At 41.6% G+C, this 20,402-nt stretch overlaps 1 long non-coding RNA gene across 19 annotated transcripts in view; it reads left to right on the top strand.

Annotated features, from left to right (window-relative positions):
* Nucleotides 1–20,402, top strand: part of LOC110140446 (uncharacterized) — a 171,574-nt gene that overhangs the window by 117,839 nt on the left and 33,333 nt on the right. The window contains exon 15 of one of the 19 annotated variants that reach the window (XR_011490243.1): nucleotides 1,877–1,999. The exons of the other annotated variants lie outside the window; for them this stretch is intronic. This is a non-coding gene — a long non-coding RNA (uncharacterized lncRNA). The remainder of the gene's footprint in view (nucleotides 1–1,876; nucleotides 2,000–20,402) is intronic. 19 annotated transcript variants of the gene reach the window in all.

Here is a 20,402-nt window from a genome sequence, read left to right as displayed (position 1 = left end):
CTATTGAATGAGGATCTCGAGGTCAGGCCTTACTTCTGTGATTAACAAAAACTTTGAGGATAATGAGGGGAATATGGAAATGGATTTAAGTTTCTCAAAGAAAAAGAGGTATTTTATAAATCCAAGGCAGTTACATACAGCCTCCTGGGTTCAAAATTCCAGTGGGCTTACATTGGCCAAATTTATGTGTGCCTATGCCCAATAATTTTCCCTCTTGCCCATTTAGGCTTCCAGATCATTAGGCTGAGAGAAGTAAGGACTTCCCTTGAGGAAATACAGAGCTGTTATTCCATTCCCTCCATCCCACCGTTGACTCGGGGAATCTCTGAGAATCTCTGGAAGGGACTCCAAAAGTCACGTAGTCCAGCTGCCAATATATTCCCTTGCTAAGCAGGCAAGTGGGAATAGAAAGTAAAAGTGCAGTTAATTCTCAAGCATTTGGATATAGATTGTCCACAGACAGAGAGTGAGAGATTTGTGTGTTTGGAGACAGTGCTTGGGGTCTCTTCATATCTGTTCCTTCTCCAAGCTAAACAATCACAGATCATTTCACTGGTCCTTAGAGGACTGCTTTCAAACTTCTGAAATCGCATAAATTGAAGCCATTTTCATCTAACTAGGTTGATGCTGCCTTCATTTCCATTCCAGAAACTTTTGGCTATTCCCCATTCAGGAGGGACTGACTGCATTTGAAATAGGATGACAGAGGAATTACTCTCACTGAGATTACCCTTCAGCTACATCCCAGAACTCAGAGACTCTGCTAACTGCTACTGCCATAATGACTAGCAATCACGGCACAATCACGGAAATGAATTAAATTATTAATTTCAATAGCACCCCATGGTGCATTTATAAATTCCACCATCTGGGGAACATAAATATGGAGGTCCACATTCTAAACTTGGAGGCATGGTGCTCGGTGCCAACGGCTGTATCTTTGAAGGCAGTAAGATTTTTCAAGATACTATATGTGGAGCAGCAAGCTGTGCATTTGAGAGAAGGATCTGTCCCTGGGTCTCTATTAGCTTTACTATTTATTTAAGGATCTCTTCTCCTTTATTTTTTAACCAGTTCATATCGATAGACGCAATGTATAAAAATCTTGGTTTAGGAAGAGTACACGATGGGAAATAAAGTCAAACTCTTATTTGAACTATTTATTTATTCTCTCTCTTTTCTCTTTATCCCATTTCTTCCTCCTAGAGTCTCTTCTCGTACTGACTTACTTTACTTAAAAATCTCTGGTTAATAAGTTCTTCCTACTGAGATAGCTATTTTTGGGTTTTGAATGGGTTCAAAAATCTCTCTAAAACTTTAAGAGCATTGTTCCTGAAGCAGAGAGGATACAGGTCCTGAAGGAGTGTGTAACCTACTCCAATCAAAGAGATTTAACTTTCTTTCCTTGCATGGAACCACTCGGCCAGATGTTGGGGTTCCCTGAGCCTTCTCTGTTTGCCATCTGTCCTGTCCCCAAGGGCTGGTGAGAGAGGGACACTTCTAAAGACCGTATGTAAATGACTTCCATGCAGCCCCACAGCAGCTCCCCTAGGCTACCTTCTTCCCACTGTGGATCACCAATGCAAAGCCAAGCAACAGCCCAGGCCCCTGCCGTTGTGTACCACAATGTCCTCATATCCGAAACAACTAGATTTCTAGCCAATGAGTTCACTTAAGACTCACAAGAAAAATACATAGCTTCCTGCAGGATAAATGTTTCTAAAGCATCCAGGGTGTTGTGTAGCTCTTGACTTCCTTGTTCTATGTATCCAGGGCTTTCATGCAATTTGTGTGTTGACTGGCTGATGATGAAGATGACTATTGAGCATTTCTTTTAGAACTTCTACGTATGCATATCCAATCATACAGAGCTTAGTTCTGCAGGTCGGTGTGATTTCTAATTGAGACTGAGGGAAAACTCCAAAGGTCGCCTTGTCCCCTTTGCTGCCACCAACAATTGATGATGCTCACTGGCCATCCAATGAAACAGCTTTCATATGTAAGGGTAAATGAAAATATTGTGGGAGGGGCTATTTTTAGCAACTGTGTTTTAGGTTGATTCCTTTCAGTTCTCTGTAAAGCCAAACATCTGGGTAACTTGAGATCTGATAATCTATAACTTTGGGAAGAGGTGGTTTGTACCTGAATAGAATTTCACTTCTTCATTGTTTTAGATGTCGTTCTCATAACTTAGTCAAATCAGCTTATCATTAGCCATTTGACAACAAGAGAATAAACAGAACCTGCAATCATGATAAATTAAATGAAACTTCTGATCTTCATGGCAAAGTCCTTGCCAATAGCTTCTGTTTCTGTCCCTGGATGGTAAACATAAATGTTCATCAAATTTGAGGAGCTGGACCTCTAGGGACTCCCATGTCCTGCGTTTATTAATGACAATGAAGGGCCCAAAATCAGTGATTTATGCAATTTAGCCACGGCTATCCCCAACCTCTGTGGGAGTTAGTAGACTGGAATAATTACAGACTAAATAGTGATGATAAGGAGGAAATGTACTGTAGTTGGAGTTAGTGGGCTGAGAAAACAAATGTTTCCGGTCTCAGGAGAATCTGCTTGCTGTTATAAAGGAGAAAAGTAGAAGCAAAGAGACCTTGTCCTGATCTGTACGAGTTCAGGAGCTGGGAAAGACCACATAAAGTTATCATAAAAAACAAGAGGTGATAAACACAAAAGACCCTTTAGCATCCTGCTCCCTGCTCAGCCTGCCACCCAGCAGCGGGAAGACAAACAGTCAGCGTGCTGGTTTTGAGATGAAAATCTGGAATAGTCACTGTTTTGTCCTCAGAGCCAATTCTGGTAATACTGGCGGAACCAGTGTAACTTTGTATTTGCTTCTGACTCAAACACCAGAGAAAACTCACACAAAGAAGTGAGAAACTTCCTATTCTGAGTTGAGGAGTTCTGTGTGAGCCTGTCACAGCATCCGTTCTGGGTAGTCACAAGGCTTCTTTTCTCTTTGGGTATCAGAATAGCTCACCCTAAGCCACCAGCCGCTCCACATTAATGACTGAATCCCTCTGAGGCCCAGGTCAAGTAGCCTGCCCAAGGCCATGACGAGGACCCAGGTAGACCACAAGCTCAGCAAGCATGGCCTCCTGCCAGAAACAAGGCCTCTCCCCTACAGTCTCCTTGAACCTCACTCCCTGGATAGACGCACTGTCTGACACTGCCCTGCAGTGAACAAAGGGAAAGAAAAAAAAAAAAAAAAACCAGCATTTCTTTCTAAGATGAAAGCATATGGTACCATCAAGGGGGGTGGGTGGGAAGAAAGATGCCTGGGAAGATTCAAAAGTATGTTAGTTATACCTCAAGGGCAAATAGTATAAGAGAGAAGAAGATGTTTTCTTATTTGTTGGGCAATATCACAATAGCCCTTCACCCCAGCAAGGGAGAATGCCTGCCTGAGTGAGGACCAGCTCTAAACTGACTCAGCACTTCTGTTCAAGTTTCATCGCTTAGCCAGGTGACGCTGTTTCAGGTGAATTTTTCCTTATAGTAAGATCTGATGGCCAATTTAATTGGCCATGGAAAAGAGAAACAATACAGTTCTATAGAGAATTATGTAAGGAAATCTAAGTAAAATCCAGAGAATTCACACATTGATCCATTCATGCATAAGTCAGCAGCATCAAGACAAGATCTTTCTAGGACTCATCTGGCTTCCCATACCCTCTCTTCTTCCATTCAGATGCTTGTCGAGTTCTTCATGAGGGAAACCTAATGAGGAGATCTGGAAGAGGCTGCTTTTTACTGGAGGTTCTCTCTGGCTGCCGCAGACCCCACCCAGCTGCCCTCAGACTCAGGGAGCAAGATCCCCTCCCTGCACACCTGTATAACCCATTCATGAACCTGTGAGGAAGCCCTGATCTTCTCTTCCCAAGTGTGCTCGTGGGAGGCTCTCTGAAAGGAGAGGGACCCAGGTGTACTCTGACTTCTGAATATCTGACTGCAAGCCTATCTCTAATCCTCCTTTAGGGCTGTCTTCAAAGCTCCCAAGAAATTAATCACAAGAGTTTTCTACTCTAGGGAAATTCAGTTACATGTGGATTCCTCATGGACTTGCCTGACATTATTGGCTATTAACAGATATCACTGAACGTTGCTGGGAGTCACTGGATAACCTACGTGATTATCAGGTGGGTAGGTCAGGCCCATCCACATTGAAGACCATCTCTGGTCCAAAGCAGGGAGTCCCTCCTTCTCTCTGGGAACTATGACTTCTAGTCCCATGAAACCTAAAGTTGTGGAGATGAAGAATTAAGATTTCTGAAGTGGGCCACTGGGAGTGATGGTGAGCAGGGCCACTCCACCTTCCACTTCTTGGTCCCCAACAACAACATATGATGGTTGTTGATTAAAGACATATGTCTTATCCTGGAGGATGGTACTTGATTCTTAGGTTTCATCTCTAAGCTAGCACTTTCACTGTGCCCTCAAAAAACCATTTCATTGCTTAATCAGGTCTATAGATTCTGTGTGTGATGATATTTAATAGAACCAATGTATCCTTTCGTTGTGTGCCCACTGCCATACTTCCTTTTCTGTAAAGTGGGTCCCAAAGTCAGAGGTAACATTCAGTGCATTTTAAGTGGATAGTAAGTGAAATATTAAGTGAATGTCAGTTGTTTAAACATCTGTAGTCAACTGGTCAAAGTCTTGCAAATAGGGTATATGTTGATTTCAGTCAAGAATTGCCACATCCAGGTTGAAAGGGATCCCCTTTGATCAATTTACCACCAAGTGGCTGGTTGGTCTCCTTGAGGGATGGGTTCATCCCTGTCTTTTTGTGTCAGATTAGACATTTGGCAGTGGCAATAACTAAGTTGGCTTTGGTGAGTAGGAACCCAAGTATACTCTCTATTTCTGTCACAGTGGCTATTTTATTCATGAGCCCATCACACCAGGATTAGAGTGGCTAATGACAGAGGCTGGCTGATATCAGTTGGCTCAGTTATTATGAGTAGTTGGTTGTTTAGTTGTCTATTTATTCCATGGTGTTTACTCTCTTACAGGCATTAATATGAAAAGATTTTCGTGTTTTACACCCACTCTTAATAGATCCATCAACATGCTCCTTTCTCAGATTTTTTTTTTTTTTTTTGTCTCTGATATTGCAAACATCTTGGTGTTATGTCCCTGTCCAGCCAAGGCATTCGCTGTTACTCAGGAGTCTAGAAAATTCTTACCTTGTCTGACTTCTCTTTCCATACACAGTTTATGATCAGATATACCACCTAAAGCTTTGCCCGTTAGTAGGATTTCCCCTCATTGCTGCAGGCCACCACCTCATGTGACTGCAGCTCATTAGGAGTCCATTTTCAACTTGTACCCCACACCAAGCCATCCATAAACCAAGTTTGGCTCTTTCCTGCCTTCATCAGGTGGTCATAAGCGGCCTCCCATCTGGTCAGAGATGTTAGCTAAGGTCAAGTACAACAGTGGTGGATGACACCACGGGCTTCTGCAGTTTTCACCTTCTGGCCCTGCCCATGCCTGATCCTGGATGTGCTATTTCTATCTTGCCACTGATGGCTTGTGTGCCTGACCAACCTTGTGATTTGGTGGGCCTAGTAAACCCTCCATATCGGGGAGCTCTGGCTGCATGATCACTTAGTGCCATGATCAGATGATCCATCTCTACCAGGTCCAGCAGCATGCAAGGAGTCCTCTTTTGAACTGTGTTTAGTTCTCTGCCATGAAAGGCATGTCCTTGCTCCAAAAGCTTAGAGTTCTGTATATTATGATCCTCCTGTGGGGCTGCCATACATTCTGCACAACGTCCTTTTTGTGCGTATGATGCTCTGGGTCAACTAGATTAAGTGGCAGGCTGCTCGCACCACACCCTGAACTTGCTGCCTGGACCTTCCTTCTGAGCCCCACTCACAGCTGCAGCCTTCCTGTCACTTGTGTATTCTCAAGTCAGGAATGTGCTTTCTCCCCCAAACCCAAAGACTCCTATCACGTGTGGTGCTTTCTTCTTGGTTCTGAGAGGTATTAGATATAGTATCTCCGGGGGGGTGGGATGTCCTGGAATGCCCATGATTGTTTGGCATTGACAGAAGGTTTTACATTCCATCCTCTTGAGATCTCTCTCACTAGCTAGTTTTTCTCTCTCTCCTCCCCCTCCTTTAGCTAGTATTCTCATCCTTGTTCTCTGTCTCTACCTATCAGTAGGTTGATCTTTCTTCCCACAAAGTCTCCAATGTCCTTGCTATTCAGGTGGATGCTCATCCAAGTGGATGAACAAGACACTGTGGACATAGTGAACATATATGTTCTATAGACTGCTCAGACGGTCCTGGTCTTTTAAGATTCTACTGAGTGGGTGGGAAGTATGCATCACTTGAGGCAAGACTATAAATGTATATTGCTGTCAGTTCCATTTGAATTGCTTCTAATTCTCCTTGTTGATAGAAACAGAAATGAGTTAATTCATTATTAGGTCAATGCCCTTCTACCATGTACCCGAAGTTGTGTTTTCACCCAGAAGAGCTAACTAAGATCATTAAGCAAGGCGTTAATATGCTCCAGAAAGATATCACTTCTAGTGTAATGGTTCCAACTGGGGCTATGACTTGGTGGAGTTTTGAGGATCATCCAACCTGATACCTCTGTTTTTTGTAGAAGTGACACTGGAGAATTAAGTGAGGGTGTGATAGAGACCCCCACCTTGCATATGCTTTAGGTTTTAGGGGTGGCTTTATTCTTTGTCATGCCCATAGAAAACCGTATCATCTTTCATTCACTGTCTTGGTCAGGGGCCTTCCCCACTGCAATAGCTCCTACTCCATAGCCCAAGGAGCACCTATATGGGGATTCTTCCAACTGGCAAGTGTGTCCCTTCCAATGATACAATCAGCAATCAAGGAAATGATCACAGGGTGGATCCATTGGCCCAGCAGACCTACTGTGAGCCAAGCCTGGCTGGAGCTCCATTTATTACCTGGCCTCCATATGCTCCCATTCTAACAGGGGCCATGATGACCCCAATGTATCAGTATCACCACTTTGGGCCCCTAAATATTAATACCACCACAGACTTTTTGTCCAGCAGTCCTTAAATATCTGGATATTCCCTTTCTCTAGTGTGTGGTTACTTGAATCATGATGGTAGTTACCTTTAGGGAAGGGCTGGGGGAATAATTATTGTCAATGTTTGCCATGGTGTTTTAGGGTCCTTCTCATAGGTCCTGGCCTCTCCTTCAGGCAGTGGGCTCAGATCTAGATACTGGGCAAGGAGTCATACTTCTATTGAGGCAACTGTGCTAAGTCTCTTGATTGTTCGTCCTTGATTCCCTTGTCTGTAACCTCAGCTGGCTGCTCGTACAGTGTGGGAAGCCTGGGAACTCTGTGTTCTACTGGCCAGCTCACAGCTCTCTGTCCTGGTTGCCTTGCTGACCTGCATGCTCATTATTATTAGACCCTCCTCTCTTCTAATCGTTACATATGACCCCCTGACTTTTGATTCACTAGCCACGCTAGCATCCCCATTGCTAACAGGGAGGGCAGTTTAAAACAGGAACTCCTGTCATGTCCTCTGGTCGGCAGAGGACAGCTGGTACTGATATCTCAGTGATGTGGGTGCCCCTCGCATTAATGTATTCCTCATGCTTCTGATGGCCCTGATGTGGGGCAGGCCCTTCTAAGTTGTCCTGAGTTGGATCAAGGGGGCCAGACACTTATACTCTTATCATGGTCACTGTGTGCAGACTGCCCCTGGGAAGGAAGGGGCCCAGCCCTGAGAAAGACAGCTCTGTTCCACTTTGAGCAATTCTAGAAAGAACAGACAACTGGGGGCAGCCAGCTGCTAGTGCTCCAAGCAGCCGGGGAAGAAGCCCTTCGTTGCTGAAGAGGGGTCTGGGAGGTACTCGCAGCCTCCGCCACACCTAGGAGAGTTACTCGAATGTTCCCAGCTCTCTGAGCCTTTGTCCCTTTGTCCACCATCTGCCGCCACAGTCTGGGGTTTCTGCTTCACGAATTTGCAGGAAAATTTATATCAGAATATTTCTAAAAATATTCATATGTCTGCAAACTGGTAAAGATTAATTAGCCAACAGAACTGGACATGGAACAACAGACTGGTTCCAAATAGGAAAAGGAGTACATCAAGACTTACTGTCACCCTGCTTATTTAACTTATATGCAGAGTACATCATGAGAAACGCTGGGCTGGAAGAAGCACAAGCTGGAATCAACATTGCCAGGAGAAATATCAATGACCTCAGATATGCAGATGACACCACCCTTATGGCAGAAAGTGAAGAGGAACTAAAAAGCCTTTTGATGAAAGTGAAGGAGGAAAGTGAAAAAGTTGGCTTAAAGCTCAACATTCAGAAAACTAAGATCATGGCATCTGGTCCCATCACTTCATGGGAAATAGATGGGGAAACAGTGGAAACAGTGTCAGACTTTATTTTGGGGGGCTCCAAAATCACTGCCGATGGTGATTGCAACCATGAAATTAAAAGACGCTTACTCCTTGGAAGGAAAGTTATGACCAACCTAGACAACATATTAAAAAGCAGAGACATTACTTTGCCAACAAAGGTCCGTCTGGTCAAGACTATGGTTTTTCCAGTGGTCATGTATGGATGTGAGAGTTGGACTATGAAGAAAGCTGAGTGCCGAAAAATTGATGCTTTTGAACTGTGGTATTGGAGAAGACTTTTGAGAGTCCCTTGGACTGCAAGGAGATCCAACCAGTTTATCCTAAAGGAGATCAGTCCTGGGTGTTCATTGAAAGGACTGATGCTGAAGCTGAAGCTCCAATACTTTGGCCACCTCATGCAAAGAGTTGACTCATTGGAAAAGACCCTGATGCTGGGAGGGATTGGGGGCAGGAGGAGAAGGGGACAACAGAGGATGAGATGGCTGGATGGCATCACTGACTCAATGGACATGGGTTTGAGTAAACTCCGGGAGTTGGTGATGGACAGGGAGGCCTGGGGTCACAAAGAGTCGGACACAACTGAGCGACTGAACTGAACTGAATTAGCCAAGAAATTGCTTGATTCTTCCACTTTAACTCTTAAATTGAATTGAATTATATGATGTCTAGCACATAAAGCGTTCATGAACTATAGCTTAGATATGTATGTTTTAAAGATCATAGGCTTGAATCAACAAACCAAAGAACTTCACAACAAATTGAGGCAGATTCTCACTTGAAAAGTCCTCAGGGCCCTGTGTAACTCTGGTCCTATAGTTTAGTATGGATCCCTTCTGCCTGCTCTCTGAAAGCAAGAAGCAAAATGAGGACCTGGGCTGCCCTGGGGCTCCAAACAAGGGTGGAAAGGTGAATTTTCTAGATGTCCAAGAATAGGGGCCTAGAGTTAACAGGTGAGAATATGCTTCCAACCTGCTGAAGCCTCAGTATCAGGATGCAGTCACTCCACTCAGACCAGGGGATGGTGTCAGAGTATAGGTGACAGGAGGTGCCCACAGACACATAGCTGGTGACGTAGAGAAGCTAGAGAGGGCTGGGCAAGAATGGAAGGACTGTGGGCTCAGATGCTGAAAACCCAGGTCTGCTGTCAGTCCTCAGGCAGTGCGACCTCCGAAATTGCTAAGCATTTTCATGAGGCTGGTGTCCAAGTTGAGACTGGACTTTCAGCAGATGTTTATTTCACAGCATGTCTTCTGGGTGAATTGTACTAGGGATTTTCAGTTTCTGCCCCAGCAAGTGTAAATTCCTCTGCTTGCTGCTTGCCAAGTTTTGCTCCCTTCTAGACAACCCCTCACCCCTCAACCTCAAATTATTTTCACTGCTCAACACCCCTATTCTCTCTTTGGCTGACTTCCTGCTAACACAACTCCCTCTTGTTACTTCAAGACCTTCACTCACTCTCTTTCTCTTGTTAGACTCATTCTTTCCTTCGCTCTATCTGATTTCCACCCTTCCTATAAGCTCCATATAAAAATTTACCTTCTGTGTGAAAATTGTTTGACTCTCCCTGGTGATTCATTTTTCTTTTCTCTGCAATCCTATGGTAGCTAGAGGCACATCAGTGCAAGCTGACAATAAAGTACTTGTTGTTTAATAATGCTTGCAGAGAGTTTCATGTATATTAACTCCTCTTACCTTAAAAATAAGGGCTTCTTATGGAAAGAGTCCAAATCTTCCTACACGTTTGGTAGGCACACACAGTTCTTGGTGACACTGGCTGATGGAGCTATTCTTCCCTTGTCCTTCAACCAGAATCATCGAAGCTAGTAGTGCAGCCCCATCCATACCCTGAGGGTTGAGAACATATCAAAGTCTACACTCATCACTCCTTCTGCCCAATCCAGGAAAGTTATCTGCATCAAAAACCATATCAACCTTTAGGCAAGATCCTGAGTTATAATTTCTTCCATCAGAATGTTTCAATTCGGAAATTTTTACTTTCTGCTTTGCACAGTTGTCTGACTATGCTACCGATGTACTTCACTTATGAAGACTGTCCGCTCCTACTTATTTCTCAGCCTCTGTCTCATATCAAGTGTTCTTAAGCTCACTTATTGAGACATTGATCGTGATGTTATGGAGGGCTCAAGAGAGCCAGGCAACTGAAGAGTCAGGTCACTACTCAGAGGGGAAACTGAGGCATGAACCCAGTAACACAGGCAAGGCCAGTATTGTAGGAAGTGCCTCGATGAGCGCTTTGATTCTTGGGACGCTTGCCAAGACTTCAGATACCCAACTCCTGAACTGGAAAGGCTGAGATGCTGAAACACTGATACTTTCTTCTCTAGTGAGGCAGTCGGGATATCCTGGGGAAAGTAACAACCTCAAACTGTCAATGGCTTAAAATAGCACAGGTTGATTTCTTGCTTACCTGCCAGCTAGAGATGGAGGTGTAGGGTCAGGAATAGGTCTGCTCCACAGAGACATCACTCAGGATCACAGGCTGACAAAATGCTATTGATTCTGGTGCTGGTATCTCACCAGGAGGTCCAGGTTTGCCTGTGTTTGCTGCCTTGAGTTCCAGCAGTTCAATATTTTGGACTCTTGTGCTTATGCTTCATTGGTCCAAATTACTCACATGGACACACCTAACTTCAAAGAGTAGAGCTATGTCATCTTCTTTGTACCTGGAAGGAGAGGAGAAGGAGATGTTGGGACACTAGCAAAGCCTATCAAACAGAGTCAGAATTGACTCTTAAACTGGGTTTTCTATGGCTACACAGGCAGACCTCATTTTATTGTGCTTTATATTATTGCACTTTGCAGACTGTGTTTTTTGCAAATGGAAATTTGTGTAAGATTTGGTAGTTGCAGGTGGTAGAAAATCTGCCTGCCAATGCAGGAGATGCAAAAGAGGTGGGTTCAATCTCTGGAGTAGGAAATGGCAACCCACTTCAGCATTCTTGCCTGGAAAATTCCATGGACGGAGGAGCCTGGCAGGCTATACAGTCCATGGGGTCACAAAGAGTCAGACACAACTTAACATGCACACACACATACACAAAGTTGTGGCAACCCTGCATCAAACAAGTCTATTGGCACCGTTTTTCCAGTAGCATTTGCTCACTTCTTATTTCTGTGTAACATTTATGCAATTATCACAATATTTCAAACTTTTTCATATTATGAGATTTGTTATGGTGACTGTGATCAGTAATCCATGATGTTTCTATAGTAATTGTTTGGAACACCATTAATCACTCCCATATAAGACAACTAACTTAACTGCTAATTGTTATATATGTTCTGACTGGTCTACCAACCAGCCATCTCCCCATCTCTCTCCCTTTCCTCAGGCCTTTCTATTCCCTGAGACACAGCAGTATTGAAATGAAGCCAGTTAATAACCCTACAATGGCCTCTAAGTGTTCAAACAAAGGGAAGGGTCACATGTCTCTTATCTTAAATAAAAATCTAGAAATAAGATTAAACTTAGTGAGGAAGGCATGTCCAAAGCCAGGATAAGCTGAAAACAAGTCCTGTTTTGCCAATCAGCCAAGTTGGGCGTGCAAAGGAAAAGTTCTTAAAGGAAATTTAAAATGCTACTTCAGTGAACACACCAATAATAAGAAAGCAAAACAACCTTATTATATGGAGGAGGTTTTAGTGGTCTTGATAGAAGGTCCAGTCAGCCACAACATTTGCTTCTAAAGCTTAATCCAGAGCAAGGCTCTAATTCTCTTCAGTTCTACAAAGTTGAGAGAGGTGAGGGGGCTGCAGAAGGAGAGTTTGAAGCTAGGAGAAGTTGGTTCATGAGGTTTCGGGAAGGCTGTCATTTCAAAAAAGTGCTAAGTGAAGCAGCAAGTGCTGATACAGAAGCCTCAATGAGTTATCCAGAAGAGCTAACTGAGATTAAGCAAGGTGGCTACCAATTTTTCTATGTCTTCTTTTGGAAGAAGACTCCACCTAGGACTTTCGTAGTTACAGAGGAGAAGTCAATGCTTGACTTCAAAAAGTCCAACTGATACTCTCGCTTGGGGCTATTGTTGCTGGTGACTTGAAATTGAAGTCATCGTTCATTTCCCATTCAGAAGTTCTGGACCCTTAAGAATTATGCTAATCTACTCTGCCTGTGCTCTCTAAGTGGAAGAACAAAGTCTAGATGATAGCACATCTGTTTACAGCAGGGTTTAATGAATAGTTTAAGCCCACTCTTGAGACCCATTGCTCAGAAAAAATAGATGGATGTCTGATGGAGACATACTCTGCAAGATTCTATAGAAAAATCCAAACAAATTTTTTGGCCAACCTAACACAATGAGATTCATGTTGTCTTCATGCCTGTTAACACAATATCCATTCTGCTGCCCATGGTTCAAGGAGTAATTTTGACTTTCAAGTCTTATTATTTAAGAAATAAATTTCATAAGGCTATAGCTGCTGTAGGTTGTGATTCCTCTGACAGATCTGGGTAAAGTCAATCAAAAATCTGGGAAGGATTCACCTTTCTAGATTCCATGAAGAACATTCATCATTCATGAGAAAAGATCACAATATCAACATTAGCAGAAGTTTGTAAGATGTTGATTCCAACCCTCGTAATATGACTTAAAGTGACTTAAGTGACTTAAAGACTTCAGTGAAGGAAGTAACTGCAAATATTGTCAAAATACCAAGAGAACTAGAAGCAGATCCTGAAGATGTGACTGAATTGCTGTAATCTCAAGATAAAACTTGAATAGATGAGGAGCCGCTTCTTGTGGATGAACAAAGAAAGTGGTTTCTTTAGATGGAATCTACTTGTGGTGAAGATACTGTGAAGATTGTTGAAGTGACAACAAAAGATTTAGAATATTACATACACTTAGATGATAAAACGGCATCAGATAAAACAGTCAATCAGAGGATTGACCCCTTCATGAAAGGAAGAGTCAGTTGATGAGCAAACGTCATTGTTTTCTTATTTTAAGAAATTTGCCACAATCGCCCCAAACTTCATCAACCACTAACCTGATCAGTCAGTAGCTGTCAACACGGAGGCAGGTCCCTCCACCAGCAAAAGGATTGATTTGCTACAGATGATAGTTAGCAATTAGGTATTTTTAATTAAGGTATGTACATTGCTTTTTAGACATAATGCTATTGTGTGCTTCATAGGCCACAGTATATATAACTTTTATATGCACTGGGAAATTTAAAAATTGGTGTGACTTGTTTTATGGCAATATTTGCTTTATTGTGGTGGTCTGGAATTGAGCTCACAATATCTTTGAGATACACTTTATGTCATTGCATGAGCTTGGTAGGAAATGAGTTATTGTCTGGTACTAGGAAGAACAGAATAGAAGGAAGAGCTAGCAGTCAAATCCGTAGGATCAAGAAGTCTTCTATAAAGTAAAATATGTTCTGAAATATAACCACAATTTAGAGTCTAGAACTATAATTCATCTTTAGTGGGTCAACTCTAGTTTCTGGACATATGTATTCTAATTCATTAAGTAGTGCCAACCTTGTATATGAGAACAGTACAAAGCTAAACTAACTACCATCAGAATTGGCTCTTTTTTTTTTTTCCCCGGTAAAAAAGATGTGTTTCTACAATGGATTATCATGCCCTCTCTCCTTGTTCTCATTATGAAAATCATACCGTGTATGAGCTGGTTGTCTCTGCCTGGAGTTGTGGCCCATGGCTGTAAAAAAAGCCCTATAACTGGTCAGGGAATTGAGCCATCTTTGATTTTATTAGCATCATGCCTTGACTGACCTACTCAGTCATTGCATTCCAGGAGATTATAGGAGTAACTTTAGTTTTCAAAAAATGAAATACAACTAATTAGATATAACTCAACTTGTACTCTAAAAAATTCCTAAATAATTATATGCACACATAAACTCATATACAGAGACACAAATCTTACAAATTCACTGCCTTTCAGAACAAGGAAGTTGTAATTAACAGTTCAAGAACCACTTTGAAGAACCTCTATAATGCCGTAGAGTAACAAGACTCATTTCAATTGAAAAGTCAACTGTGGAAATATCTGTGCCACAGATCCCTCAGCAGACACTCAAAAGAAGTGTTCTGTATATAGGCAGAGCTTCAAGTGTGAAGACTAACAGTGGAGAAGAGTTTCAAAGTGAGGAATAAGAATGGGGGATTACAACTGCAGATGATTTAAATTGGCTTAGACTTGAGAGTCTTTGTAAGAAGGTATATCCAGTATACTCTAGCACATCCATTGTAGGGTGATGGTCCTAAAACTTTTTGTCACCTCTCAGACTGGAAACCACATTGACAGCAATTCTTGTTAGACTGAGCCATGCAAGATTGGAAGATGCTTAGAAGTTGCTTATGGATGTTCATACTGTGGTTATTTGCCTGGAGAAGCACTCCCTTCTTAACAACCAGCCGTCGTAGGCTTTTCTTGGCTCCGGGTGAAGAGGTGACTTCCCTCTTTGATTCAGTGTTCATAATTGGGCTGTCTGTTAGCAGAGGTGGTGAGAAAACAATTCTAATGAGGTCAAGAGTTCAGTGCCCACGTGGGTCAGTTAGCTTTCTTTTGTTCTCTGGCCAAAAGTCTACATCCTTTCACTGTGTCCAGCTACTATGATGACAATAGAGATTGGGAGAGAATAAGGGAATGTGGATGAGGCTCTAATTCTACTCTTCCTATGGTGGAAAACAACTCCAAATCGTGTCCTTTTGCAGCAAAGTAATCTTCAAGGTTGAAGGACTGCCCCTTAAGAAGCAGTAAGGAAAATGAAAGATATAGTTTCACAGTGGTGTTAAAGAGGTTGAAACTACAGGATCAGAGCTCACAGCTGCAGCATTGCTTGGTCATTTATACTAATCAGAAGATAGCAGTTGTAAAGATGATTATTCACGGCCAATTTTCAATTTCTTATTAGCCAAAGTTTCAACATTTCTAGACATCTGTGTGGGGGCTTCCCTGGTGGCTCAGTAGTAAAGAATTTTCCTGCCAGTGCAAGGAGACATGGCTTTGATCCCTGGGTCAGGAAGATCCCCTGAAGAAGGAAATGGCAATCCACTTCGGTATTCTTGCTGGGAAATCCCATGGACAGAGGAGCTTGGCGGGCTACAGTCCATGGGGTCATGCAAGAGTCAGACATGACTTAGCAACTAAACAACAACAATGTAAAAAGTAAAGTGAGTTGGTTTGAGTTTCATTTCTTTTTTTTTTTTAATTCTCAGCCACTGTCTGTTGAAGATTCTAATGAACAATGAAACATCCTTAGATAGAAAGAGAAGAGAAGAGAGAAGGCCAAAGTAATCCCACAAACAGGGCTTAGCCCTGGAGTGTCTCAGATCTGTCTTCTTAATCACGATTCGTAGTTCCTCATTCTATGCCCTGTTTTCTCAGAATTACTATATCTTCTGTAAAGTTATGTAACAATATAAATCAAAGTAGGCACTAACCAACCATGATGGAAAAACTATGGGCTTCTACATTGATCCTGTGACTCCTTAGCTTTGTGTATAGGTATATGTCTGTGTGTACACTTGCACCCACGTACATGGGGATGCTTCTTAACTGCTTTGAACCTCAGATTCCTTGCTTGTAAAATGGGGATATTAAAGTTTATCTCATAGGTTTGTTGGAAGATTAGATGACCAAAGAAGAAATCTTGGCAAGTCTAGTGTGGTACCTGGAATGTTATACTTTCCCTAATGACTAGAGTTCCATTTATCAACGTTGCATATATATAGTTGGTTGTGTATATTAGTTCATTCCTTTTCATGGCTGAGCAGTATTCCATTGTGTGAAAGTAAGGCAGTGTGCCAATTCATTTGCTGAAGGATATTTGTATTGTTTCTAGTTTTCAAAGATTATGAATAGCTTTGCTCCAAATATTCACATAGGTTTTCATTTCTCTAGGAGTGGGTTTGCTGGATCATATGGTAAGCATATGTTTAACTTTATAAGAAACTACCAAAATTTTCCAGAGTGGCTGTACAATCTTGCACTCCCATCAGCAATATATAGGAGTTCCAGTTGCTCCACACCCTTGATAGCACTTGGTATTGTCATGATTTTTTAATTGTTATTTTAGCCATTCTAATAGGAACATAATGATATTTCTTTGTGGTTTTAATGCTCATTTCCCTAATGGCTAATGATGGTAAGCATTTTTTCATATGCTTATTTAGCATCACATTTTTTCTTTGGAGAAGTATCTGTTCGATCTTTTGCTCAGCTTCTTAACTGGGTGATTTATTTTCTTACCATTGAGTTTTGAGGGTTCTTTATATATCTGGATATAAATCCTTTATTAGATATGTGATTTGCAAATATTTTCTCCCACTCTGTAGCTTGTCTTTCTCTTAGTCACAGGGTTTTAATAGGGACTGATGAGTCTATACACTAAGTTCTTTAAAAACTAAATAGACTTGACTTATCCTATCAGTTGGGAGAAGGCCATATGGAAAAAAGTTTGATTTGAGATGCAGACAAACCTGGGTTTGAATCCTGTTAGTTTCCTCATCTGTAAAGTGTAGACCGTAGTACTTAGCACACTGGGTTGCCGGAAGAATTAAATGAGGTAATACGTATGAGGGGCTTAGCCTAGTGCCAGGATGTTGTAAATGTTCAGTAAGTGTAAAGATCATATTCTTATTACAGAACTCTCACCTCCAAACCTTTGCATAATCTGCTCACTCTGCTTGGACTGTCCTTACCCCTCTCTCCCTTGTTGTCTACCAGCTTAAATTGACTCCTCTTTAGGGGGGTTTGCTGGACATCACTGGTTTGGACCTGATACCCCTTTCTGGTGCTCCTATGGTACCCTTTAATCACCTTCCTTCACTCTGTATTTTAAGCATAATAAGCTGTGAGTAACTCGAGGGCAGGGCCAATGTCTTTATCATCTAAAATTATTCCAGGTCGCGTTTGATGAATGAATGAATAAATAAATGAATGAATTCGTCTCATGCTTTGTCTGGGAGTTCCAATTAAACATCCCTCAGAGTATTGCCAAATTCAGTCCCTTTAAGACAGCCTTAAACATCCCAAATGGATGTCTATGACTTAACACCAGGACCCAGCTTACAATCAGCCAAACAGACACTGCATCTTTGACAAGTTGGATGCCGACTGGAGAAACTTGAATGCTTTGCATCTATTTACTTTTACCACATGCCATAAAAATTAAAAATACATTGTACCACAAGTGCAGTATTTAGTGTCTCACTTTAATTACATTCAAGTGTGTTGCTAAATAGTCTTGAGAAAACCTTAATGACCAGCTGTTCTACCCTTTTCCCATATGTCAGAAATGGTTTCTGAAATCACATTCTGGGACAGTAAGGTTGTATAATTAGACAGTGTATAGTTAACACTTCTAGATTTTCCGCTTAAACTGTGGACCCTTTACACTAACATATTGTGCGATTCTGCCGGTTTGGCGCAATACAATTAAATGACATGCCAAACAGCAACGGAGATATGCAAACTCCATCAGACTTGTTATCACTGCATCATTATTTCCTCATATCTTTTTCATCGTCAGGATGGCATGCTTTTGTGTGTGTGTGTGTGCTATGCAATATTCAGCATGTTTGGCTGACAAATAAACTTAGTAAAAGGGGCTGTAAATTTTTAATATTCCCTTCATAATGCCATTTATCTCACTAGAATTAGATGTGAGAGTAGCTTTTGCATCCTTTCGAACAAAGAGCTATCACTCAGATACACAGCAACCAGTTAAAGAAACCAAACTAAAATTCCCCCAAGGTGGTAATAGAAGCCAGAATTTTACTCTGCTTTTGGTAGGGAAGTGGGGATTTTCACCTACCGCCAAACTGGGTTTAGGAGGTTAAAAAAAAAAAGTTGAATTTAGAAAATTGGTTGTTGTGAAAATAAGTCATTAGTTACTTTCAGTTGCTTGACTCTCAGCTTAATGAGTGGTTTTGGAACCATAATAGCTCATTTGATTAAATTTGTTTAATTCTTTGATTTTTGAGTATAGACATGAGACTGAAATAGAAATATAAAATAAGGAAATGGGAAATTCTATCAACTATTAATATTCTTTGGCTCTCCCTTTCCTTCTCCCTCAAAAGAAAATCTCCTTGACATTGTCCCAAATCTCAAGAAAAAAACAGAACTCTGATTTCTGATTGAGATTTGCCCAGATAAATATAGTAAGACCAAGTCACGGCTAAAGCTTTCTCGAGTCCTAAAGCAGCAAATTCATTTTTGAAAAAGGCTGAGAGAGCTTCACCACTCTAAGACCGATTTACACCATTTTTTTCTTTTAAGCTTGAATTTCCAATGACTTATTTAGATGTAAGCACTGACAGCTGTAATCATGCTTTAAATCTTGCTTTGTATCCTTAGTTATAATGTTGTTCAATTAATATTCAGAATAATGGAAGTGATGCGCCGTTTTGAAAAAGACTTGAATACAGTCCAATGCTTTGGGAAACTGACTCTCGAGAGGATTAATCAGCATTTAAAACTTGCATTAATAAAAATCTGATCTTCCGCCATGCGGCATGCATAATACTTTTCATTTTTAAACATTTTAGTTTAATAATGTGGCATCCTTTGTCCTGATTTTTAAAATGATTTTAAAATTGCGCTCCTTAAGATCAATTTTGTCTTGACCCTTGTACATAATTGGACGCTTGCAATTTAAAAATACAAGGATGCTCTTTTGCATGGTTGCTAAACTGTGTTTCCCTTATTAAAGATAAGGGCAATAGTGGAGTACGACTTGGTACTTAACATTTCAGATTTTTCCTCCATTTATATGGAAAGAGTTTTCAATCTTTCTCCAGAGCTCAATTATCCAAACCCAGTCCTTGAGAAAAAAAGAGCTAAAAACTACATTTTAATAGCAAAAAAATGATCAGTGGGAATAGGATCTTTTGCTGTAAATGGTATATATCAAACAGTCGATGATTAGTGAGTAACCCTGAGTCATTTACGTGTAAACAAGGATTCAGGTTCTAAAGCTAAAATAAAATGACATGATGGAAAATGAACTGGGAGATGGTGGATGCAGGGCTCTGTTTGACTTATACCTAAATGGGAATGAAATCAATTTTAGTAACAGGGAAGAAAGATGATTTTGAGAGCAGAATAGAAAAAAATTGCTGTTTTATCCTAGGAAAGTGATTGGATGCTTTATGACTTGAAGTGCAGTCAAGTTAGCACGTGCTCTGTGGGGTTTTCTCTCTCCTTAGACCGGAGGCTTGTTCTCCGGCCCAGGACCCACTGCTTTTCCTCTGCTGAGACCACGTTCCACATTACTGACCATGGTGCTTAATGTGACCTGGAAGGGTCTTTTTCTTCCCTTTGCAGGATTTTAGGAAGATCTCTTGGTTTCTATGATAAAGCAGTGGGCACGTCAGTGCAAATTCTTATTGCTGCTGGGCCTTATTAGGATTTTGTAGCAGGTACAGCAAATGGTCAATGAATGCTCTTTGGAAGAATCTCTTTAAAAGCCCCACTTAAGTGCCTGCCTGCCTGTGGTGGTTGTGTGGGTTTCTTCTCAGAACGTTGCTCACCTGGTCCTCCTTCTCAGCAGAGGTTTTTAGCAGCTTCTTTGAGTCCCATGATTGCTCTGAGATGAGGGTGGGGTGTGTACAGAGAGCGATGGAGACCCTCAGAAAAGTGGGGGACAGCTGCCCTGCTGAAGGAGCTAAAGGTTCCACGTGTAAGAGGAAATGGGTGTCCAGGCCATCGGCTTCTGAGTCAGGAGCTGAACAGAGCAGATAGTCAAGAGAACAAGAGCATTTCTTTAAGACTCCACTGAAGACTTCCTTGGTGGTCCAGTGGATAAGACTCCACACTTCCCCTGCCGGAGGCCTGAGTTCAATTCCTGCTCAGGGAACTAAGATCCTGCAGGCTATGTAGCACAGCAAAGAAAAAAAAAAAGATACCAGTGGAGTGCTTGCATCATACCAACAGCAAAGGACATGTTATATTAATGAGGGTATTAAAAACATAAAGCTTGAAAAACACTGAAG

The sequence above is a fragment of the Odocoileus virginianus genome, chromosome 11 (assembly GCF_023699985.2).
Source record: "Odocoileus virginianus isolate 20LAN1187 ecotype Illinois chromosome 11, Ovbor_1.2, whole genome shotgun sequence".
NCBI lineage: Eukaryota > Metazoa > Chordata > Mammalia > Artiodactyla > Cervidae > Odocoileus > Odocoileus virginianus.
Note: the sequence above shows the minus strand (reverse complement) of the source record. Positions and strands in the feature narration are given on the sequence as shown.